The sequence below is a fragment of the Oncorhynchus mykiss genome, chromosome 12, assembly GCF_057628025.1.
Source record: "Oncorhynchus mykiss isolate SJ-2025 chromosome 12, ASM5762802v1, whole genome shotgun sequence".
Classification (NCBI taxonomy): Eukaryota; Metazoa; Chordata; class Actinopteri; order Salmoniformes; family Salmonidae; genus Oncorhynchus; species Oncorhynchus mykiss.
In genome coordinates this window covers 88,613,933-88,626,128 of record NC_143033.1, presented here as the reverse complement: position 1 = coordinate 88,626,128, position 12,196 = coordinate 88,613,933, and the positions used below count along the sequence as shown (strand labels likewise).

Genomic DNA, 12,196 nt, shown 5'->3' with positions numbered 1-12,196 from the left:
GGCTGCTAGAATCCTGACTAGAACCAAAAAAATTGATCATATTACTCCAGTGCTAGCCTCTTTACACTGGCCTCTTTACGCCGGCTCAAGCTGTTTTGCAAGGAGGAATGGGAAAAATGTTCTGTCTCTCGATGTGCAAAAGTGATAGAGACATACATACCCCAAGCGACTTACAGCTGTAATCGCAGCAAAAGGTGGCGCTACAAAGTATTAACTTAAGGGGGCTGAATAATTTTGCACGCCCAATTTTTCAGTTTTTGATTTGTTAAAAAAGTTTGAAATATCCAATAAATGTCGTTCCACTTCATGATTGTGTCCCACTTGTTGTTGATTCTTCACAACAAAATACAGTTTTATATCTTTATGTTTGAAGCCTGAAATGTGGCAAAAGGTCGCAATGTTCAAGGGGTCGAATACTTTCGCAAGGCACTGTATATATATATATATATATATATATATACATATATATATATATATATATATATATATATATATATATATACTGTATATATACTGTGTACACTGAACAAACATGCAACAACTTCAAAGATTTGACTGAGTTACAGTTCATAGAAGGAAATCAGTCAATTGAAATAAATTCATTAGGTCCTAATCTATGGATTTCACATGACTGGGAATACAGATACCTTAAAAAAGGGGAGGGGCATGGATCAGAAAACCAGTCAGTATCTGGTGTGATCACCATTTGCTTCATGCAGAGTGACACATCTCCTTTACATAGAGTTGATCAGGCTGTTGAATGTGGCCTGTGGAATGTTGTCCCACTCCTCTTCAATGGTTGTGCAAAGTTGCTGGATATTGACGGGAACTGGAACACGCTGTCCTACACATCGATCCAGAGCATCCCAAACATGCTTAATGGGTGGTGTGTGGTGAGTATGCAGGCCGTAGAAGAACTAGGACATTTTCAGCTTGCAGGAGTTGTGTACAGATCCTTGCGTCATGGGGCCGTGTATTATCATGCTGAAACATGAGGTGAGGTGATGGAGGAGGATGAATGGCATGACAATGGATCTCGTCAGGGTATCTCTGTAGCTTATGCCTGCACATACCATAACAGCGCCACCACCATGGGGCACTCTGGTTACAACATTGACATCAGCAAACCTCTCGCACACACGACTCCATACACGTGGACTACGGTTGTGAGGCCGGTAGGACATACTGCCAAATTCTCCAAAATGAAGTTGGAGGTGGCTTATGGTAGAGAAGTTTACATTACATTCTCTGGCAACAGCTCTGCTGGGAATTCTTGCAGTCATTAAGTCAATTGCACGCTCACTCAAAAGACATCTGTGGTATTGTGTTGTGTGACAAAACTGCACATTTTCGAGTGGCCTTTTATTGTCCCCAGCACAAGGTGCACCTATGTAATGAGCATGCTGTTTAATCAGCTTCTTGATATGCCACACCTGCCTGGTGGAAGGAATATCTTGGCAAAGAAGAAATGCTCACCAACAATGATGTAAACAAATTTGTGCAAAAACATTTTAGAGAAATAAGCTCTTTGTGCGTGTGGAAGATTTCTGGCATCTTTAATTTCAGCTCATGAAACATGGGACCAACACTATTTTTCTTTACATGTTGCATTGATATTTTCTTTCCATGTATATACTGTATATATTTGCTACTGCTTGACAAAAAAATATTGGTCCTCCAACAGCCTATCAACCAAACAATCGACCAGTCGAATAATTGGGATCAGCACTAGTCTACTTAGACGCACACAAACGTAGCCTGGTCCCAGATCTGTCTGTGCTGTCTTGCCAACTCGCATGGTCATTGGCAAGACGGCACAAACAGATCTGGGACCAACAGAGTAACACCGACCACATGCAGAGCCAAAACACAGCACAAGCACACCTTGCATGAAGGATTGTTGTTCAGGATAAATGGAAAACACAAGCAGGTGGCCAAGCAGAACTCATGTCTGGTCTCTGATAAACAACAGATGACTGGTTGATGTAGAGGCTAGCCAGGCTAAGGCCCATGGTTGGCTGGGCTTTTGTTGCATTGTGTACTGTAAAGTTCTCCACAGGGTGTATAGATCTGCCAAGTAGCCAATCCCCACGCACAGGAGGTGAGCTGTTACAACTCAAGAAACATCCCATTGGGCTCCATTTCTCTCTCTTTTCTCTCTGTCATTCTCTCTCTTTCTTTCCCTGTCTCTCTCTTGTTCTCTCTCGCTCTCTCTCTCTCTCTCTCTCTCTCTCTCTCTCTCTCTCTCTCTCTCTCTCTCTCTCTCTCTCTCTCTCTCTCTCTCTCTCTCTCTCTCTCTCTCTCTCTCTCTCTCTCTCTCTCTCTCTCTCTCTCTCTCTCTCTCTCTCTCTCTCTCTCTCTCTCTCTCTCTCTCTCTCTCTCTCTCTCTCTCTCTCTCTCTCTCTCTCTCTCTCTCTCTCTCTCTCTCTCTGTCTGTCTGTCAGTGTCTCTGAGCGTTACCACTACATAGCCTATCATAAAAGAGGTGTCTATATTAAGTGTTTTCCAACCATTTGTTGCACCGGGGACCTGAATTCTATGGTTCTCCTTCTTGAAGGACTACTTCTTAAAACTAGCTGTTGAGAACTGACTGATTCTGTGTTAGAGGGATGTCAAATGGCAAATGTCACTAATAGCACAGAGACTAGTGCTTCTCCATGGTTTAAGAGTGATATTTAATGTGCGTTTTGGCCACTGACTGTATTTGGCCCAAATCCTAAATGGACAGCTAGACTCTATGGTCTATGCACTTGTGGAAATCTGAGATGATTTAACAGGTGCAATCAATTTGGTAATAGTTCCACTTTGCCCTCTAATAGGCAAGGTAGAACAGTCCCCATATCGCTTATATCAATCAATTAATCTCAAGTGCAAAGGGTGTAGGGTCTAGAGGTCCACTTGGGTATGGGCCTTGGTACACAGATGTTTTCACAGATGTAGTGGTGTGAACTCTGTGTAACCAGATCCGTCTGTGTGTTAGCTGGTGTGTGTGTCTCTATCTGAATTAGCCCTAATGGGCGGAAAAGATCCAACTTACTGACAATATCAAAATGAATGTGACAGCCTCTCAATTCCCATTCAATTTTATGGCAAAGTTTTGTAGAGAATCTGTATAAAGTGTGAGGGTATTTTCTAGGTCAAAACAGGTGTTTGGAACATTTTAGCTGCCCCCTGTTGCCAGTTGTTCTGTATTGCTAACTAAATGTGTATTGTCATCCAAGCCTTTCTCTGTGTCTGTTCTTTTGATATAGTTGTCAAGATGTGAACTTGTTGTCATACAGGGTTGTACTCATTATGGCACGAAACAGAAAAAGGTTTCAAAACATTTTGCAACAGAAAATGAAAATAAGTGTTTCTGATTGGTCAAGTGCAGGTAAACCTCCCTGTTTCAGTCAGTTTTTTCTCCGTTTTGGTGCCTAATGAATACCCTGGTAACAAGCTGCTGAATGTCTACTCAAATCTATGAAATTAGGACATATTGGTTACTGCTGCACTCGTCAAAGTTTAGTCAACATCTCACATTTAGAGAGTTAGAAGTCCATGAATATGCAAGGGAAAATTCACATCAAAACAAAACCACTTAAGTCCCTACACATGTCATTATAAAGCACTCTGAATTACAATATATTAAACGAAAACACACACACCACACATGCATACTGACAGATATGCACACCTGCACAAAAACACATACACCACAAATGCAGACCGCAAACACACACATACAGACACGTATGAACACACACATACAGACACACATACAAACCCACTGAGGGGAGAGGGGAGAAGAGTCATTCTGTCTTATTACAACTACAGTTGGACAATACCAGTCTGCTTAGATAGAATGAAGGAGCTAAAATCCTCTCCTCTGAGGGACTGGTAGCTACAGCACACACACACACACACACACACACACACACACACACACACACACACACACACACACACACACACACACACACACACACACACACACACACACACACACACACACGCATACAGTACAAATGCAGAAACACAGAGATTATGTTTACAGTGCAATCCCAGCTGCTGTGGGTGACAGGGCTAAAATATTTATGCCCAGATCTTGGCACAGATACCAATATGTGTGTGCATCTGTGTCTGACAGCAGAAGAGAGAGAAAGAGAGAGTGAAAAAGAGAGAGAGAGAGAGAGAGAGAGAGAGAGAGAGAGAGAGAGAGAGAGAGAGCGAGAGAGAGATGAGTGTGCAGCACAGATGCCAAACGAAACTGGGGCAGTACAAAAAACCCAAGGCATTATTCCAAAATCCCCTCTGCTTGTGTGTATGTGTGTGTGTGTGTGCGTGCATGCATGCATGCGTTGGGTGGGTGTGTCGGTAGATTTATGTTTGCATGCTCATATGTGTTTGTTTGAGTGTGTTTTGTGCACTGTGTACAGGACAGTCAGTGGAAAATGCGACAGAGGCGCTACAAAAATGGCAGAGGGAAATAGATTTCTAGAAATACCACTAACTCTCCCTCTCCATTGTTCTATCCACTACCCTTCTTCTATCCACTACCCTCCCCTTCATCGCTCCTCTCTCCCTCTCTCCTCACTCTCTACTCTCCCCTCCCTCTCTCCTCACTCTCTACCCTCCCCTCCCTCTCTCCTCTCTCTGTACCCTCTCCTCTCTCCCTCTCTCCTCACTCTCTACCCTCCCCTCCCTCTCTATCTCCCTCTCCTCATTGGAGGAGGAGGAGTGGAGGAGGGGGTAGCTGGCATGGAGCAGAGAGGATGCCAGATGGTGCCCCCTCTTGACACTAACTAGCTCTCACAGTCTCACGTCAGAATTAGACGTTCATCCATGTTTCTCAAATGTCACATTTCTAAGTTGTTCCAAACGTCAAATTTCGAAAAGTTTGGTTACTTCTCTATATTGTTCCAAGGTTACGTTTAGGCATTAACACTGAATTATTAAGGTTAGGCATTAACTCCAAATGGTTAAGGTAAGGATTAAGGTTTGGGCAAGGCTTTAAACAAAAATATAAAAAAACAACTTTTTATTGCTGGAATTGAACATGCAAGCATTGGAACCAGAGGCAGATGCTTACATCCACAACGCCCTAGCAAAACCAAAACCTACTTGAAGGTAACAGCTCTCACTGGTGCCCCTAGTGGCCGGTTTGCATGTCATCTCCTGACATCCTCTCCTGACATCCTCAGACATGGACACACACACACACACACACACACACACACACACACACACACACACACACTCACACACACACACACACACACACACACTCACTCAAACATACCTACACACAGAAACACACATACAAGGCTTTGTGCTAGACTTGTACAGGGTTCCTCCACACACACACACACACACACACACACACACCCACACCCACACAATCAAACATACCTACACACAGAAACACACATACAAGTCTTTGTGCCAGACTTGGACAGGGTCGGAGTGTTGTCACCAGTCTGCTACCAGTAGGCAACCTTAACACCTTCCTGTCAACAACCCACACACTCTCACACAACAAACACCACTTCATCGTCTCTACCAACATACCAGTATAAGCACCGTGGCACACCGGTGACAGGACTGGTGCACACACACACACACACACACACACACACACACACACACGCGCGCACACGCACACACACACACGTACACACGCACGCACGCACACACACACACACACACACACACACACATTTACACGGACACAGATAGTGGCTCCTCACACATGCTGTCTGTCACACCTCCCACTACCAACCTCAATCACCAGACCACTAGCAACTCAATCAGACCTCCTAACCTACAGTAACACACACACATACTCATACACACACACTCACACAGACACACACTCACTCACTCACGCACTCACATAAACACACAGCCAAACACTCACACAGACACATGCATCGGTGCACACATGCACACAGACACACACACACACTGACATAAAAACACACAAAGACACACTCACACAGATCACACAGATGCATGTATGGTGTACACATGCACACAGTCACACACACACACAGTCACACACACACCACCTATTACTCAATCAGACCTCAATTACTGCAACAGACTGGGAATGTCACCGGCACACGCAATCACTACTCAGTGTGTGTAGGACGGGAATGAATTCACACACACACACACACACACAACACACACACTTTGAATCACCTCACGGTGCGTGGGTAGCAGTTCTCGACAACACCAGTAACACCTGTAATTATTGTCAGGTTCTGTCACACTGCTGTCTAATTTGTATTACCGTTACTGTGATTGTTCTTAATAGAAATGTCAAAAAATATTTTTCTAATTGCTCTCAGGGCCTTGATATATCAATGAAATATTTACATTCCATCTCTGAAATATATCTGTAATACAGGGACACAACTTTCACTGGGGATGGGGGGACATGTCCCCCCCACATTATGAAATAGCATTTTTGTCCCCCCCAGTTTTATCATTGGAATGTGATACAAAACAAGGCAACGGTGTGCTTTAGGACCATGCAGACACCTCCGAGCGGTTTGGCATGTTTATCCGACTGGATAGAAAATGTAAGTAAAAAATAAATATTATGTACCCCCACTTCTAAAACCAAAGTTGCTATAATATGTTGTCTGGCTTGACAGTAAACAACTGGCACCTATCATCAAGCAATTCTGTCATTATATATTTACACTACCGTTCAAAAGTTTTGGGTCACTTAGAAATGTCCTTGTTTTTGGTGACAGGGGGCAGTATTTTCACGTCCGGATGAAATGCATGCCCAAATTCAACTGCCTGCTACTCGTCCCCAGAATATAAGATATGCATATTATTAGTAGATTTGGATAGGAAACACTCTGAAGTTTCTAAAACTGTTTGAATCATGTCTGTGAGTATAACAGAACTTATTTAGCAGGCGAAACCCCGATGACAAACCCTTCAGATGTATTTTTTTGGAGGTCACTCTCTTTTCAATTAATTTTCATTGGGAATCCAGTTCCTATCGCTTCCACTGGATGTCAGCAGTCTTTAGAAATTGGTTGAGGTTATTCCTTTGTGTAATGAAGAAGTACGGCCATCTTGAACAAGGGTCACTTGAATGGTACTGTTGGATAGAGGCGCGTGACCAGAAAGCATGCTTCAGTTTGTTTTCTTCCTGTATTGAACACAGATCATCCCGTCTTCAATTTGATCGATTATTTACATGAAAAAATACCTAAAGTTGTATTACAAAAGTAGTTTGAAATGTTTTGGCAAAGTTTACTGGTAATATTTAGAAATATTTTGTAGTCGTTGAATACTTTCCGAATGCACTGTATGTGGTTATGTTAGCAGAGATGTAGGGGACTCTATCTATGTGGTTATGTTAGCAGGGTCATAGGGGGATCTATCTATGTGGTTATGTTAGCAGAGCCGTAGGCGGCTCTATCTCTGTGGCTATGTTAGCAGGGTCATAGGGGGCTCTATCTATATGGTTATGTTAGCAGGGTCGTAGGGGGCTCTATCTATGTGGTTATGTTAGCAGGGTCGTAGGGGGCTCTATCTATGTGGTTATGTTAGCAGAGCCGTAGGGGGCTCTATCTCTGTGGCTATGTTAGCAGAGCCGTAGGGGACTCTATCTATGTGGTTATGTTAGCAGAGCCGTAGGGGGCTCTATCTATGTGGTTATGTTAGCAGAGCCGTAGGGGGCTCTATCTATGTGGTTATGTTAGCAGGGTCGTAGGGGACTCTATCTATGTGGTTATGTTAGCAGGGTCGTAGGGGACTCTATCTATGTGGCTATGTTAGCAGAGCCGTAGGGGACTCTATCTATGTGGCTATGTTAGCAGAGCCGTAGGGGGCTCTATCTATGTGGTTATGTTAGCAGGGTCGTAGGGGGCTCTATCTATGTGGCTATGTTAGCAGAGCCGTAGGGGGCTCTATCTATGTGGTTATGTTAGCAGGGTCGTAGGGGACTCTATCTATGTGGCTATGTTAGCAGAGCCGTAGGGGGCTCTATCTATGTGGTTATGTTAGCAGGGTCGTAGGGGACTCTATCTATGTGGCTATGTTAGCAGAGCCGTAGGGGGCTCTATCTATGTGGTTATGTTAGCAGGGTCGTAGGGGGCTCTATCTATGTGGTTATGTTAGCAGGGTCGTAGGGGGCTCTATCTATGTGGCTATGTTAGCAGAGCCGTAGGGGGCTCTATCTATGTGGTTATGTTAGCAGGGTCGTAGGGGACTCTATCTATGTGGTTCTGTTAGCAGGGTCGTAGGGGACTCTATCTATGTGGTTATGTTAGCAGAGCCGTAGGGACTCTATCTATGTGGTTATGTTAGCAGAGCCATAGGGACTCTATCTATGTGGTTATGTTAGCAGAGCTGTAGGGGACTCTATGTATATGGTTATGTTAGCAGGGTCGTAGGGGGCTCTATCTATATGGTTATGCTAGCAGAGCCGTAGGGACTCTATCTATATGGTTATGTTAGCAGGGTCGTAGGGGACTCTATCTATATGGTTATGTTAGCAGGGTCGTAGGGGACTCTATCTATGTGGTTATGTTAGCAGGGTCGTAGGGACTCTATCTATATGGTTATGTTAGCAGGGTCGTAGGGGGATCTATCTCTGTGGCTATGTTAGCAGGGTCGTAGGGGACTCTATCTATGTGGTTATGTTAGCAGGGTCGTAGGGGGCTCTATCTATGTGGCTATGTTAGCAGAGCCGTAGGGGGCTCTATCTATGTGGTTATGTTAGCAGGGTCGTTAGGGGATCTATCTCTGTGGCTATGTTAGCAGGGTCGTAGGGGACTCTATCTATGTGGTTATGTTAGCAGGGTCGTAGGGGGCTCTATCTATGTGGCTATGTTAGCAGGGTCGTAGCGGGATCTATCTATGTGGTTATGTTAGCAGAGCCGTAGTGGACTCTATCTATGTGGCTATGTTAGCAGAGCCGTAGGGGACTCTATCTATGTGGTTATGTTAGCAGAGCCGTAGGGGACTCTATCTATGTGGTTATGTTAGCACGGTCGTAGGGGGCTCTATCTATGTGGTTATGTTAGCAGGGTCGTAGGGGACTCTATCTATGTGGTTATGTTAGCAGGGTCGTAGGGGGCTCTATCTATGTGGTTATGTTAGCAGGGTCGTAGGGGACTCTATCTATGTGGTTATGTTAGCAGGGTCGTAGGGGGCTCTATCTATGTGGTTATGTTAGCAGAGCCATAGGGACTCTATCTATATGGTTATGTTAGCAAAGCCGTAGGGGGCTCTATCTATGTGGTTATGTTAGCAGGGTCGTAGGGGGCTGTATCTATGTGGCTATGTTAGTAGGGTCGTAGGGGGCTCTATCTATGTGGTTATGTTAGCAGGTTCGTAGGGGCCTGTCTGGCTGCAATTTGGGGTCATAAAAAGCTAATGGGCCTAACATTCAACACTGGCTGACTGGATGAAAAGCCAAAGCCCTCTGGCCTATGGTCCATTCACCAAAGTGGATGGGTCATGATCAGGGGCTGGAGCAGGGGGTAGCATAGGTAACCCTGGGTTGACCCGGGCCTGGAGTGCCGCAAGGTTTAGTTCCAACCAGGCACCGCACCTGACGCTCCTGAAAACTCTGGAGGTAACTCTCCAGAGGTAACTCTGGAGGGCTGGATACTGTACAAGCACCATCATGTTTTAACCTGCTATAGCCTTCCCTATCGTGATCCCTGCTGAATCAGCATGATGCACTGTCCATGGTGCTGACAGACTGCACTAGCCTTTTTCAGCATGCAACTCTCTCTCATAAAGATCCCACTTGACACAGACATCAATTCAACTTCTATTCCACCTTAGTTCAACCTAATTTCATTGAAATGGTGGAAAGAACGTTGATTCAACCATTGTGTGCCCAATGGGATATTCTCACAGTGAAGACTAATAATATACCTAGTAAAATAGATATCATCTCGATAAGCTAACTTGAAGAAGTAACTGTAAAACAGACTAGATATACAGAAATGAGAACTAGGCAGCCTAATGAAAACTCAGTGCAGTGATCATGATTCATCTGTATGTCTTTGATTATAACAAATCAGGGTTCTGCGTTCAGCTCACTACTCATGCCATCCGTTCAGGGAAACGTGTGGGCGGGTGAATTGTTTTCACTGTCGGTCGGAGTGTGATTGGTGTCTTAACTTCCAAATGGCAGACGGTGGAGAAGGGGACACCGTGGTGTGTCAACATCTGCTGATACCAAGCCATCTCTCTCTCTCGCTCTCTCTCCCCCCTTAGCCTCCACACTCACACGCGTCGAAAACACATTTTCAGTATTATTTCAAGTACAAGTACAACCAATGCTGTTCAGCCAATACTCTTAAATACTTTCTCATATAATCCATATTATCCAACGTGCACACGCTTGCTTGTGACAGCCTGTCAGCCTTGCGTTATGCAGAGAGAGAGAGAGAGAGAGGGAGAGAGAGAGAGGGAGAGAGAGAGAGAGAGAGAAAGAAATATATAACACAAACTTGTCTAGAGAACACATCACATGCAGAACGTCACAGTATTATCCCCGCGTGATTCCCCTCCTCCCTCCAAATCCCCTTCTCACATCTGTCCATCCACGCGCCCAACCGTCGATCTATCGACCGACACCGTCTTTCTCATTCTTTTTCCCAAGCAGCCTGAACACATATAATGTTTCGTATAGATGTATCGCCGCATAAACATATCCAACAACTGTAACTCAAATAGGCAATGTTTCCATTAGGCTATTGCGTCCTCCACGAATTCTAGCCTACATCATCAAACTGAATTCCAACATTTAAAAAACTAACAACACAATCACCAACACAAAATCGGCTATTGAAAGCAGTAGGCTTTGCCTACAGAACCATGTCGTCTACTAGTACTGCTGCGTCGATAGACAGACAACGCAGAGCTTATGTTTAGCGCAGGTGGCTGCTCTGCAAGCAACAGCATTCGCCCGGTACCATCGATCCGTTTCCCTCTGAACTATTCATTGCTATGCGACTACAGGAGCATGCCATTTACAAAATAATTCACATTCGCTTGGAAGGTAAACAAATTATTACAGTACCTCCTCTGATTTCCGTTCCAAAATATTCTTCCAACGTTTGAAGCAAAGAGGCAGATTTTTTTATATTCTCTGCCAACGCCGTAGTTCAGCTGCACAGCGCGCGAGTGATAAGAGCGCGCGCGAGATAGAGAGAGCGACAGAAAGAGAGAGAGACCTCTATGTGGAGGTAATGCCACTCCTGCTTAGACTGAATTGCAATGGGCTCAGTGAAGGCTCCTCAGAGGAGGAAGGGGAGGACCATCATCCTCTGTTTGCAACTGTTGGACTAATGACTACAGCCTAGATAAACTAGATGCTGTCAAGAGTGTGTAAGGCGGTATTGAATGTGCCACTGTCTGTCCATGTCCATCATAAACGACATTGACCACCACTGACTGGGCTATTTGCTACTAACATAACAACAACTAGACCCACTATAAATGAACAGTAGGCTAATGTCAATGAATATATCTTATTTGTCTGCAAATGTAATGTCTTAGACACATCTCACTTTGACACAATCAAACTAGTCATTCCTCAGAGTGGTTTTATGGGTTTTATCAGGTAAATCTGGTATTCCACTCACTCAGCAATGCAGAGAGCCCCTAGCACCTGGAGAGGAGGTGGGTGCATTGACTAATCCTCTGTTGCCCTCACCCTAACTCAATCCCTTTCTGACTCACCCTACCTCACCCCTCAATAGCTCTGTTACATACTGTATACAACCTCAGCCTTCAATATCCCCCACTCCCCAACCAACCTCACCCCTCAATAGCTCTGTTACATATTGTATACAACCTCAGCCTTCAATACCCCCCACTCCCCAACCAACCTCACCCCTCAATAGCTCTGTTACATACTGTATACAACCTCAGCCTTCAATACCCCCCACACCCCAACCAACCTCACCCCTCAATACCCCCCCCCCCAACAATACTCCCCTCCCCAACCAACCTCACCCCTTATCACCCCATCAAACTAGACAGAGATAGAAAGAAAAGGGGTAGGAGACAGGAGTAGGAGAGAGAGAAAAGCCCTTATGAGTGTCTGTGTGTGGTCTTCTGTTGGACGGGTGTTGGACCAGACCAGTGGTGAGACAGGGAGTATGGAGTTGTGGCCAGAAACACCTGTCAGAGGATTATCCCACAGGACAACATGGAACAC

At 44.8% G+C, this 12,196-nt stretch overlaps 1 protein-coding gene across 1 annotated transcript in view; it reads right to left on the bottom strand.

The window, feature by feature from the left end:
- The window catches only part of LOC110486770 (protein phosphatase 1 regulatory subunit 29-like), a 153,161-nt gene extending 141,841 nt beyond the window's left edge, over positions 1 to 11,320 (bottom strand). Inside the window, exon 1 of the mRNA XM_090193944.1 lies at positions 11,054 to 11,320. The gene's annotated coding sequence lies outside the window, so the exon portion shown is untranslated. The remainder of the gene's footprint in view (positions 1 to 11,053) is intronic.
- Between the last annotated feature and the right edge of the window lie 876 nt (positions 11,321 to 12,196).